The following is a 13,920-nucleotide window of genomic DNA, read 5'->3' on the forward strand; positions in this document are numbered from 1 at the left end:
TGGCATTTCTGGAAAAGAGATTTAAGAATCACACCAATTAGCTACAAGTTTCAGGCATTGAACTCATTTAAAGATCAGAGTCCTGACATAAGGCCACTAGTTCAACATCTGATGGAAGAGGAGGCTGGGACTCCATGAGGTTGTGTAGCTTGTATAGGGAGACAGAGCTAACAAAAGGCAGAGCTGAGATTGGACTACCTTGTGATAGGAAGGTCCCTACATTGTAGAGGATGTGTCTCTGATCAGATCACAATGAACAACTCAGAGCAACAGTGCAAGCCACTGTACAAGCCCAGCCCAAGGAAAGGAATGGTACCCAGGGCCAGGGGGTACCATGACCTGTGATATCATGGGAAAGCTCAAAACAAGGACAACCTCTCTTTTGCCTGCCAGGCATAATTGCCTCCCCAGGGGGTGCAGATATTTGTAGAAACTATCAGGGGATATCTATAAACTATCAGAGGATTTCTATCCAGGATATCACAGGGTTAGCCCCTGTGACCTGTGCTGAAAGAGAGGAGAACAAGGAATGAATGAAAATATGGTGTGTGGAGAGGAGAAACCTGACAGTCAGGGATAAGCAAAGTCCCCTCTTTGGTGGGCGAGGAATTTATGAGGTCAGAGAGTGTCTCACTCCATTCCACTGTGATAGAGCTTGTCTGGGTTGGGTGGTCCACTTGGCAGGTGTAGACCTCTCCACTCTGAGGAACTGTCTCAAGCATCACCATGGTCTGGAAGGTCCAGTCTCCATTACGGATCAGGCCTGTGGAGATGACTCCAGCCTCCTCTTCCTGCCCATTCCGGAACCATCTGACTTCGATGTGGCCTGGATAGAAACCATTCACAGAGCAGACGAGGAGGTTGTGGTGCTGCAGGGGCTGGGTCTTTGCAGGATACACAGTGACTGTAGGCGCAACTAGGAGGGAAAATGTGGAGGGAATAAGTGAGGAAAACAGAGCAAGTCTCCTTGGTGGCTGCCTTTCTGCCTCGAGTCTCCAGTCCCAGGATCTAGTCTTGGGCAGGCCTCCCTCAAAGCTGGCCATGTGGCCCAACAGGAGTTAGAGTCTTAAGTGTGGAATTAATCCTTACAGCATGGGCCCGTTGGCTTTGAGAGATTTTGAGGAAATCTGTGGGACTTTTTCATATCTGGAAACAGTTATTCATTGTTCAATTGAAGTATTTACAAATCTCTGCAAGACGTAGAGTATATTAATTCAAAGTGTGGTCTCTGGAGCTGGGCTGCCTGGGTTCAAATCCAGGCTATTCCTCTTATGGGTGGATCCTGGGAGAGTTTGTAAATTCCTCTATGCCTTAGTTCTCTCACCTATAAAGAGGAGTAATAATGCTAACTTATCTCTTATGGTTATATGAGGATTAATGGACCTAAAATATGTAGAACAATTGCTGGAACTTCACATTCAATAAATGTTAGCTTTTATTGTCTTTGTTCCCAATGAAAGAAAATATAATTCAAAGTAGTAGGATAAGTTGGGGAACAGCAGTGGGATAGATGGAGATAAGGTACGAAATCATGAGAAAGCACGTAAATGCACTCATAACTTAGATCACCACAGAAATGGTCCTACCCTGGGACCAAGCAGGAATACACAAAAGTGACTCTCTAAATCTGAGTTAAATCTCAAGAAAAGCATCAGCCCTGAAGAGGAGGATGAAGAGCAAGGAAAGTCCTTTATTTAAAAATCTTTTATATTTACACTCAGCTGACCAATCTCTCTTCTTTGCAAAAAAACCATATCTATTATTGGAATTGTTATAATTATCTCTTCTTCTAAACTGACATTTGAGGTCAGGGCAGAGTCTGGACCCACTGATACATGTGCTTAACATCTGACACGATCAGACCCTCAACAAATACAATTATTTTAAAGAAAGGAGAAACTTTGGGGACACCATTTTTACAATACCACACAATATTAAATTTAAGATAGATGGCATATCATTAGTAATGATTTTGCAGTATATTTCATTAAGTAAAAATGTTTCAATTCTTAACGTGAAAAATAATAAACAGAATGAAATATAAACCAGAAACTGGAGAAAATGCTGAATCAAATATCAGCAAGGTGTTAATAATCCTACTGCATAGAGCTCCCATAAAATCACTGAGAAGAACACTAGGAGCCCAATGATGATAAATAATAGATAATGCTTTGAGCAGTAATTACAACTAGCAAATAAATATGTGAAGAAATAGAAGAACCTTAGAAATAAAAGAAATAAAAATTAAAAATAAAAAGATATACATTTCCAATTAAGTGGCAATATTGAAAAAACCTAACAAAAGGGAATGTGAGGTAAATTGTGTCATCTATACAATGAAATAATATATAACTACTTAAATATTATTTGCATTATGAAAATCGTCACATCAGTATGTTAATATTAAGTAACAAAATAATAATTCAAAAAGCTAGTTTCACAATCATTTCAACTGTGTAGAAATGTATACACTAAGAAAACAAAAAAGTAGCAGGAAATTGAGACCTAAAAGAAGCCTCAAAAAGGTCAGAGGTGCCTGGGTGGTTCCTCCACACTTTCTCCCTCCATATTAGTGTTCCCCACAAATTTCATTCTCAATGAAATGCGTATGTGCAGCAAGACAGGCACCGTTATTTCAGGATTAGGACTGGTGGATGGTAAGATCAGTCTGCAACTGGCCTCCTCACATTCTCTCAAAACTTTTACAGTTCTCATCTCTCCTCCCTTAAAACTTTACCCCAAACACACACTCCACCTTAAATGTCCCTCCCCACATGTCTTACCACCCACCCCAGCCAATGTTTCCTCCCTCTCCAGCCCCCTGCACTGCCAATGCCCCCCTAGCACCACTTCCCCACGGTGGCCACCAAGGCCTCCTGAAGCCTCACCTCCTGCACCCCACACCCCACACATACCCCAGCTCCCTGTCCTCTCAGACCCCAGGCCCACTCCCCCCACCACACACACATATTCTCTTTCTCCCACCTCAGCTCACAATACACCCCTCACAAATACACACACTGTCCCCCCACAATCACACACTGACAAAACCACAGTCTCTCCACAACCCCCTCTCACAGGGACCCTTGTGACTTTTACCTGCTCACAATACTACATGCTCACCCCAGCACTGCGTCTGTCTGTCTCTGTCTCTTTCTCTCGCTCTCTCTCATACACACACACACACTGTCCCCGGGCCACCCATCCTCCCCGCTCACCTCGCCGCTGCGTGGTGAAGCTCTCATCAACCCCATAGTTGTGTCTGCAGAAGGTGTCCACGTACGCCCGCATCTGCTCCAGGTCGTCCTTCTGCTGGTTCCAGACCTCTGTGTCCAGCACCCCCATCTCGGTCACCGCCCGATACTCCTCCACATCGCTGTCAAAGCACAGGAACTCCTGGTTATAGATTTTCTATAAACATACCGCACCCACTCTGTCCAGTTGGGGAAATGACACTCCTGTTTAACCATCTTCAGGAAACTTGCTGTAGGGACAGGACTCATCGGGTCACCTGGGCGGGCTCCTGAGAAGAGATTGATGACGATGCCCACCAACTGGGGGCGCCTGGACGCAGGTGGGGGCACTAGGACTCCCCCAACTGGCTCCATGGGCACCCAACTACCAGCACCCCATGGGGTCATCTTTCATCTGGGGGCTGCGGAGGTTGCTGGGGTGTAGGGGATGTTGGGCGGAGGAGACTCCTCTGATCGGGAGACGTTCAGGATCCACTTGGCTTAGGTGCTTGGCTGGAGACCTCCAAGCAGGAGCTGGAGCTGGAGGAGGATTTCTTCCCATCGCTACCTCGGCTTAGAAGCCTCCACCTGAAAGACACTCACTGTTCCCTCCTCTTATTCTGTAACCTTGGACTACTGGGACTGGTTCAACTGACCCCATCTTATCAACAGAGTACTTAAGAGTTGTCTTTCAGGAACTGAGAGTCTCCCCTTGTCCAGTTCAGGCCAATTAAGACATCAACCGGGCCTGCACAAGTGCTGGACAAGTGACCCAGTCAAGGGGCTGGAAACTCCACTCTCAAATCCTACCAATGCCACCATTTTGTGAACATGAGGCAAGAAGTTTGACTGTGCTTGTACAGATCATCAATTACCTTACTTGTCCTCGCCTCCAGTCATCTATCTCCACGTTTCAGACCACCTTCCTCCCTACTGCATAAATATCCCTGAGTCATTATTTTTGAGGAGGTGCATTTGAGACTCATTTTCCTCTTTCCTCACTTGGCTGTCTTGTAATTAAGACCCTCTCTCTGCTGCAGTCTTGTCGTCTGGGTGATGGGCTTTCTGGGCAACCAGTGAAAACTAACCAGGTTTCGTAACACCTCCACATTTCAGACTGCCCTCCATTTCATCCCATAAATTTTTCCCCAAGCCCTGGATTGGGAAGACAGATCTGAGTGCATATGCTCCCTGTCTCCTTGCAGATCTATCTCCCAATAAAGCTGTTTTCTTCTTCCAAAAGCTGATGCTGTAATAATTGATTTTTTAAAAGTATGCATTGGGCAAGAGAACTCTAATTTTATGTGGTAACAACCCCTCAGCTCTTTATTCATTCCTTAAATATGGCCCACCTTCTTCATTCTGTAAATACTTCATTACTGCTGACCTTGTGCCAGGCCATACTGTCTCCTGGGAATCCAAAGAAGGGAAACATAGACATCTCCCCTCCACTCCCAGAGCTTAAAATTTAGTGAAAGTAATGGACAAGAATCAACTACATAAGAAGTTATACAAGAGTGAGAAGTGTCAAAAGATAAGTGTGGAGTTCTAGAACAGAGAATAACAGGATGATCTCAGTCACCTCAGAGTGCCAGAGAAGTGGTCTCTGAAGAGTGACATTTAAGATATGACATAGAAGGTTAAGTTGATGTGAGCTAGAGAAAGGTATGTGTGTATGTTTGGGGAGAAAGGGTGGCACATTTCAGGTAAAGATAAGACCATGTGGAGAATGTTGAAAGAACTGATGAATTTCCTCAAGAAACCAGAAGAAACTAGTTCACTGAAGAAGAGAGGGAGGAAGAAGGGTAAAAGGCTAGACTGGAGAAATCAAGTGGAGCTGGAGACATAAAAGCCTTTTAGGTGATGCCAGGATTTTGAAATTATACTAAATGTATACTGAGGAAACTACTGAAGAGTTTTAAAAAGGTTAAAACCGTAATCCCAATACAAGTCCGCAATCCCTTTTGTGCATTTCCAAATCAAGAAAGCTCAGAAAATCAGGTTTAAAAAACAATTTTGCTGCCAAAGTTCATTTGGTGTATCTGACCTGTGAAGTATGGGGTCAAATGTGTCTCTCAGCTCTTATTGGTTACATGTGCTTCTGTAGTTTCAATATATGCAAACTTGCATATATGTATAAATATACACATATATATCATATAATTGTATATATTTATGATGTTGTCTTTATGTTTAATTAAACTGTGATCAAAAAGAGTTAAAGAATAACCCTGTGGTTAAAAGTGAGATGAATAAATAGAACCTTTTGATATCAACAGTATGGGAAGTAGAATTATTGCAGAAATTTGAGACATTTACTGAAAAATATTTGTGGCAGTCACCACTATTTATGACTTAAAAAGGCAAGTTGTTGAAAGTTAATAAAGATGTAATGACCAAGAAATTTTTAAATTTTTCATGAAATTTTGAAAAATGTTGCATAAGGTAAAGAATAAAAATGAAGATCTTGAACTTTCCTCGATTGACTGGATTCAACAAGAAAGTGGTGAATTTGTGCAACTGTCTAGTTTTTTTGGTAGTGAAACAAGCTAAAATAAACTGTGAAGAATTGAATTGGAAAGAGAATGTGGGTATAAAGTGTGAGTCTAGAATTTTTAGAAGCAGCACAGTGTAAAGCAGAGTTTTCAACCATGGTCTATAGACATTTTCGAACAGATATTTCTTTGTGGTTGGGGGTGGTGAGGGCTGTTCTGTAAATAGTAAGCTGTCTACCAGCATCCTTGGCCTCTACCCACTAGTTGTCAGAAGAAACGCCCAGTGTGACAACCAAAAATGGCTCCAGATATTGTCAAATGTTCTGTGGGGGAGAAGGAGCAGGGAGGAGGGGGGTGAGCTGTCTCTGGCTGAGAACCACCGGTGTAAACCACCTGAAAAAAAACTGTGGTGAAGAAGCCAATGTTAATAATAGAGCAGCTGAGAATTACATTGACAAATTTGCCAATATTATATCTGTTGAAAATCTTGGTCCTACATGAAACTTATATTTTTAGGAATCTGGTCCTAGGGCAGAGCTATTTTTCCAACAAAATAAATTTGTTCAGGACCAAAGTTTACTAAATTCTTTGCTGGGTCTATCAATCACTCTGATACTCTAATTTACAATAAGAAATATATTTTTTTTGTCTTTTTCCCCTTTGCTGGCACAGAACTCCTAAATCTCCGGGAATTTCTAAGTGATGAGAGCAATAAAGGTGTCTTTTGTTATGTTAATGAGAAGACTTTTGGATTCCACCTTGGGATGGTGGCTGGGTGCCAGGAGAATCTAATTGGAGGGTTGGAACTTTCAGTCTCACCCCCTTGACCTCCAGGGAGGGGAGGGGGGATGGAGATTGGATTCAATCACCAATGATCAATGGTTTAACTAATCATGACTATATAATAAAACCTCCATAAAACCCCCAAAAGATGTGTTCAGAGAGCTCCTGGATTCATGATCATGTGGAGATTTGGGGGAGAACAGTGCACTCAGGGAGTGTGGAAGCTCTGCGTCCCTTCCCCATACCTTGCCCTATGCATCTCTTCCATCTGGCTGTTCCTGAGTTATATCCTTTTATAATAAACCAGTAATCTAGTAAGTAACATGTTTCTCTGAGGTCTGTGAGCCACTCTAGGAAATTAATCAAACCCAAGGAGGGAGTCATGGGAATCTCTAATCTATAGCCCTTTGGTCAGAAGCACAGGTGACAATTTGTGCTTGTCTTTGGCATCTGAAGTGAGAGGGCCTGTCCTGTAGGACTGAGCCCATAGCCTATGGGATCTGATGCTATCTCCATGTAGCTAGTGTCAGAATTGAGTAGAATTGTAGGACATCAGCTCGTGTTGGAGAATTGTTTGGTGGTGTGGAAAAACCTACACATTGGAATTGGTACCAGAGCACTTTAGCCACTAAGTCATATAATTTATCCTTCACATCATCTTCTTTAATAATTTCTCTGTAGCTGGTCCACTACTTATCTATGGTACTAAACTATAGCCACAGCCATTTTATTCCTGTTCAATGTCCCAACTAATTCATTTTCTAACTTTCAGTCTCCTACTCCCAACAATACGAGCAGGCATCAAATTAGCAGCCTTGGCCAGATGTAGAACTCTCACTTCTGTAGCCAAGTCGCCTCAGAAGGGGAGAAACCGAGAAAGACATGACATTCTCACATAGACAGTTTACGAAAAATGAGCAGGTCTCCAAACTTTGAGTAGAAGCCTTCACAAAGCTTCTTTTGCCCCACAGAAATGATGGCAGAGAGGAGCGCATTCTGGCCCAGGCCAGGTCTATTCCACTGTTCAGAAATTCTCTAAGTACCTTCTTGACACATGAAAAAGTTAAAAAATAAAAATGTGTGAAGTTGCTGCTCGCTGTAGCTTGTATGGGTAGTGCTGTTGGTTCATGCTCATGTGCCCAACTTCTCCATCGTGTTCTCACTTCACCCACCTCTTAGTGGTACTCACTACCACTGGCCACTCGCTCCTCCTTGAAAAGAACCTACTTTCCTTCACTTCCATGCATCACATTCTCTTGCTTTTCCTCAACCTCACTGTTTACCCCTATCTCATTTCCCTTTGCTGACTCATTGGCCCTTGGCCATCTTCTTGTCTTCTACACAGACGCACTCTGTCTCTATGCAACCTCCTCTACTTTCCTGGAATTTAAAACAGCACATGTGTCAGTGACACCAATGTATATATACCTCCAGCTCTTGTCTCCCTTTGCACTCTAGTCTCGTATATTCAACTGACTTCTTGACAGCTCCAGAAAAAAGTCAAAAATTATCTCAAAGTTAATTTAAGCAAAGCCTTTATTCCTAATCACCCACTTCAAATTATTTCCTTCCACATCTTCTCTACCTCAATAAACAGCACAACCATCCACTGGGTTACTATAAAGACAAAATCCTCAGGGATAAACTTAATTTTTCTATTCCCCCACCTCCACTTTTTTTTTGTGATGAAGATTGGCCCTGAGCTAAAATCCGTGCCAGTCTTGCTCTATTTTATGTGGGATGCCACCACAGCATGGCTTGAAGAGCAGTGCTAAGTCCATGCCCAGGATCTGAACTGCAAACCTCAGGCTGCTGAAGCAGAGTGTGCAAACTCAACCACTATGCCACCAGGCCAGCCCCTCCTCCACCGCCACTGTTAATTTGTTAACAAGTCATACAAAAATCTATCCCAAAAATTTTTATTTGTCTTGACCACCATCTTTGTTACTACCACACTATAAATGAAGGCACAAGCTTGTTTTTCCTGGAGAATTCTACCATGCTCCTAAATGGTCTCCCTGACTCCACTTGTGAATCTCTACAATGCAATCTCCATATGGTAGCTAGAATTATTTTTAAAAAATAAATATAAATTGATTTTCCTTGTAACCCTTCAGTAGCTTAGCAAATCTCTTTAAATAAAATTCAAATTTTTTACCCCGGCCATCAGGGCCTAACATGATCTGGCTTTTGACTTCTCCAATCTCATCTTCTGCCACTTCCCCACTTGCTCGCTATGCTTCAGCCTCTCTATCCTTCTTTCTGTCCCTTAAACATAGCAAACCTCTTCCTATACTTCATCCTTTCCCCTGTTCCTTCTCCCTGGAACACTTGTCCATTAGATCTTCCACATAACTGGCTTCTTATCATCATTCACGTCTCAATTAAATGTGACTTTCCCAGGAGGTGCTCCCTAGCCACCAGAACCAAAGTCAGGTGAATCCATTCTCTCTGTTCCATAACTATGATGTATTTTTTTCAGAGCACTTATTGCTTTCTGAAATTTTTTTCTTTGTTAAGTGTTTATTGGTTTATTGTCTTTCTCTGCTGTCATTAAGTAGGTTCCATGATAGTAGGGGACTTTTCTATCTTATTGAAATAGAATTCTCTGAGCCTACGTCAGAGCCTGGTATATAGTAATTGCTCAGAAAAATATTTGTGTCTTAATAAATAAACCCAGAATTCTGGAAATTGATCATTGCGAGAAGGGGCTCAAGCTCCAACACTCTTTATTCTGATGACACCTTATATCCCTTCCACATCCCATGAGAAATTCAGACAAATTTACTCTTTCTCTGCCTACTAGTTGCAAGAAACATTCACTGGTAAGGAAAAGGTGACTTTAAGAAAGAGGAAAAGTTTCACTGTTTCACCTCATCTGATGGGTCTGTCATAGTGCTGAGAGTCTGTGTAAACTTTGGGGATTTTCAGTAATGGTGATGACATGGCTGGGGAAAGAATAGGGAAGACCTGGAAGTAGAGGTAACCAAACACGGTTAATTAAGGAAAACAGGGGGAATGATATTGCAGGTCATCCTCCACCCCTCAGGATAATGATAACATTTGCTCCTAATTGGGGCATTCTATTTCTTTCCTCTGTTTCATTCCAGAATATGAGGAGACTGAGTTGTCTGGTGAGGAAGTAATGTCTTCTTCCTTCTCTTTGGATGGCAAGTCATCTCCCAATCCTTTGGCCAAAGGGAGATATTGTGGGGATAAGATGTAAGGATGGCTGTGGCTGAGTGGCACTGTCTGCCAAGTCTCTGAAATGGGAGGGTGGTGGTCACTCATGAGACTGTTATCACCGTCCCTGCAGGTCTCAAGAGCTGTTCTCCCACCACAGCCATACTAAGGTCCTAATTGAAGCTTCTTCCCCTGGAGCCTGAAGTGGTACTGAGTGGCCTGGCCCCAGACTAAGTAAAGGACATTTATGAAGTCAATGTTCCCAAGCGACTCTTTTCCATGAGGGCTGGGAGGAGTCCTGACTGATTCCAGAGTTTGTGTTCTGAGATCACGCATCTGTCAGTCTTCTACCCTCCTTCCTCCTACTTCTATATGTTGTTAGTCCCCATTTCCAATGACAGCGTTCAGAAATTCCCCCAAGACCTGACTCCTTTCAGTCGCAAACTATTTACTTTTCTATGGTCCAGCCCTAACCCTGTAAGTAGTTATCCTGTCTTTCTCTCTTCTGGCTGCAGCCTCCACAGTCTTCAGAAGAAAAATACTCAGTCACTGTTTCCTTTTCACTGCTTGTGAAACATTTTTTATTGCAAAATTGGTCTGTTGTGCTTTTCAATGTGTATCTGCTGGCTGTTTGAGATTTATCATATTCTCAGACATGCCAAATCCCTGGTTCCTTCTCTCTGCCTTCTCCAGCACAGACACTATTCCAGGTAGATCTTGGGATGATTACTGGTTTATCTCCAACAACTTATATATGAACTTCATGCGGTAACTTGTCACCTTGTTTTGTTGAAAATATTAACATATTTTTAAAAACTAACTTTTTAATTTTGATATAATTGTAGGTTCACATGCACTTATTGAACTAGAACACCAATCTCACACACACTTTTGCCAGTTTCCCCTAAAGATGGTATCTTGTAAAGTATAGTAAATTACCCAATCTGGATATTGACTTTGATATAGTCGAGATACCGAACCTTTCCATCTCCACAGTCTCCTTCATCTGGCCCTTTTAGACCCATGTCCACTTCTCTCCCATTTCTGCTCCTTCCTTAATCCCTGGCAACCATTAATCTGTTTTTCATTTCTATAATTTTGTCATTTCAAAAATGTTATATAAACAGGATCATACAGTATATAACCTTTTGAGGTTGGCTTTTTTCACTCAGACTAATGCCCTGGAGGTTCATCCAGGTTGTTGTGTACATCTCTAGTTTGTTCCTTTTTGTTGTTGAGTAGTATACCATGATATGTATGTACCACAGTTTGTTTCCAGTTTTTGGCTACTAGGAATAAAGCTGCTAAAAACATTCATGTGTAGACTTTTGTGTGAAAACATTTCCCAGGGTTAAATTCTCAGGAGTGCAACTGCTGGGTTGTATGGTGGTTGCATGTTTAGGAATTAAAGAAACTGCCAAACTGTTTTCCAGAGTGACTACCATATTCATTTCCACCAACAATGAATGAGTGATCTAGTTTCTCTGCAACCTCATCAGCATTTGATATTGTCCCTATTTGTTTTGAATTATTTTATTGAGGTCATATTGGTTTATAATGTTGTGTAATTTCAGGTGTATGTTACTGTTTATCACTTTCTGTATAGAATACCTCATGCTCACCACTGATAGTCTTGTTTTTATCAGTCCCCATACGTATATGCCCCTTTACCCCTTTTGCTCACATCCCCACTCCCTTCCCCTCTGGTAACCATTAATCTGTTCTCCTTATCCATGTGTTTACCTTCCACATATGAGTGAAATCATACAGTGTTTGTCTTTCTTTGCCTGGCATATCTTGCTTAACATGATACCCTCAAGGTCAATCCGTGTTGTTTCAAATGGGATGATTTTGTCTTTTTTATGCCTAAGTAGTATTCCACTGTATATGTATACCACATCTTCTTTATCCATTTGTCAGTTGATGGGCACTTGGGTTGCTTCCACATCTTGGCTATTGTGAATAATGCTGCAATAACATAAGGGTGCATACATTTCTTTGTACTATTGATTTCATGTTTTTTGGGTAAATACCCAGCAGTGGGATAGCTTGATTATACAGTATTTCTTTTTTCAATTTTTCGAGAAATCTCCATACCATTTTCCACAGTGACTGCACCAGTTTGCTTTCCCATCAGCAGTGTATGAGGGCTCCCTTTTCTCCACATCCTCTCCAACATTTGTTATTTTTTGTCTTGTTAGTTATAGCCATTCTGACTTGTGTATGGTGATATCTCATTGTAGTTTTGATTTGCATTTCACTAATAATTAGTGATGTTGAACATCTTTTCATGTACCTGTTAGCCATCTGTATATCTTCTTTGGAAAAATGTCCATTTGTATCCTCTGCCCATTTTTTGATCAGGTCGTTTTTTGTTGTTGTTGTTGAGTTGTATGGGTTTTTTATATATTTTGGAAATTAACCCCTTGTGGAATATATTATTTGCAATATTTTCTCCCAGTTGGTGGGTTGTCTTTTTGCTTTGTTTATGGCTTCCTTTGCCTTGCAGAAGCTTTTTAGGCTGATGTAGCCCCATTTGTTTATTTTTTATTTGTTTCCCTTGCATGAGTAGTCATGGCATTTGAAAAGATGCTGCTAAGACCAATGTCAAAGAATGTACTGCCTATATTTTCTCTTAGGAGTTTTATGGTTTCAGGTCTTACATTCAAATCTTCAATTGACTTTGAGTTGATTTTTTTGTGTATGGTATAAAATAGTGGTCTACTTTCATTCTTTTGCAAGTGGCTGTCCAGTTTTCCCAGTATCATTTATTGAAGAGACTTTCCTTTCTCCATTCTATGTTTTTGATTCCTTTATTGAAAATTGCTGTCCATAGATGTGTGGTTTTAGTTCTGGGCTTTTAATTCTGCTCCATTGATCTGTGCTGTCTCTTTTTTTGTCAGTACCATGCTGTTTTGACTACCATAGCTTTGTAGTATATTTTGAAGTCAAGGATTGTGATGTCTGCAGCTTTGTTCTTTTTCCTTAGAATTGCTTTGGCTATTTGGGGCTTTTTGTGTTCCATATAAATTTTAGGATTCTTTGTTCTATTTCTGTGAAGAATGTCATTGGGATTATGATTGGGATTGCACTGCAGATTGCCTTAGGTTATATGGACATTTTAACTATGTTTATTCTTCTAATCCATGAGCATGGAATATCTTTCCTTTTCTTTATGTCTTCTTCAATTTCTTTCAATAATGTCTTATAGTTTTCAGTGTTTATGTCTTTCACCTGTGTGGTTCAATTTATTCCTGTATATTTTATTCTTGATTGCAAATGGGATTGTACTCTTGACTTCTCTTTCTGCTAGCTTATTTTTAGTGTATAGAAATGCAAATGACTTTTGTAGGTTGATTTTGTATTCTGCAACTTTGATGTAGTTGTTGATTATTTCTAATAGTTTTCTAATGGATGTTTTAGGGTTTTCTATATATAGAATCACATCATCTGCAAATAGCAAGAGTTTTAATTCTTTCTTTCAAATTTGGATATATTTTATTTCTTTTTCTTTCCTACTTGCTCTGGCCAAAACCTCAAGTACTATGTTGAATAGGAGTGGTGAGAGTGGGTACCCTTGTCTTATCCCTGTTCTCAGAGGGATGGCTTTCAGTTTTTCACCATTAAGTATGATGTGGCTGTGGATTTGTCATATATGGCCTTTACTATGTTGAGGTACTTTCCTTCTATACCCATTTTATTGAGAGTTTTTCTCTAAAATGGATGTTGGATCTTGTCAAATGCTTTCTCTGCATCTGTTGAGATGATTGTGTGATTTTTATTCCTTATTTTGTTAATGTGGTGTATCACATTGATTGATTTGTGGATATTGAGCCATCCTTGCATCTCTGGTATAAATTTCACTCAGTCATGGTGTATGATTCTTTTAATGTATTACTGTATTCAATTTGCCAATATTTTGTTGAGGATTTTTGCATCTATGTTCATCAATAGTTTTGGCCTGTAATTTTCCGTCTATATATTGTCCTTGTCTGGTTTTGGTATCAGGGTCATGTTGGCCTCATAACAATGAGTTAGGAAGCATTCCATCTTCTTCAACTTTTTGGAATATTTAAGAAGGGTAGGTTCTAACTCTTCTTTGTATCTTTGGTAGAATTCTCCAGAGAAGTCATCTGGTCCCAGACTTTTGTTTTATGGGAGGGCTTTTTTTTATTGCTGCATTTATCTATTTACTTGTGATTGGTCTATTCAGATTCTCTATTTCT

The 13,920-nt window shown here is 40.7% G+C and overlaps 1 pseudogene; it reads right to left on the reverse strand.

Annotated features, from left to right (window-relative positions):
* Positions 1–488: 488 nt before the first annotated feature.
* Positions 489–3,608, reverse strand: LOC123288261 (H-2 class II histocompatibility antigen, E-S beta chain-like; annotated as a pseudogene).
* Between the last annotated feature and the right edge of the window lie 10,312 nt (positions 3,609–13,920).

The sequence above is a fragment of the Equus asinus genome, chromosome 8 (assembly GCF_041296235.1).
Source record: "Equus asinus isolate D_3611 breed Donkey chromosome 8, EquAss-T2T_v2, whole genome shotgun sequence".
NCBI lineage: Eukaryota > Metazoa > Chordata > Mammalia > Perissodactyla > Equidae > Equus > Equus asinus.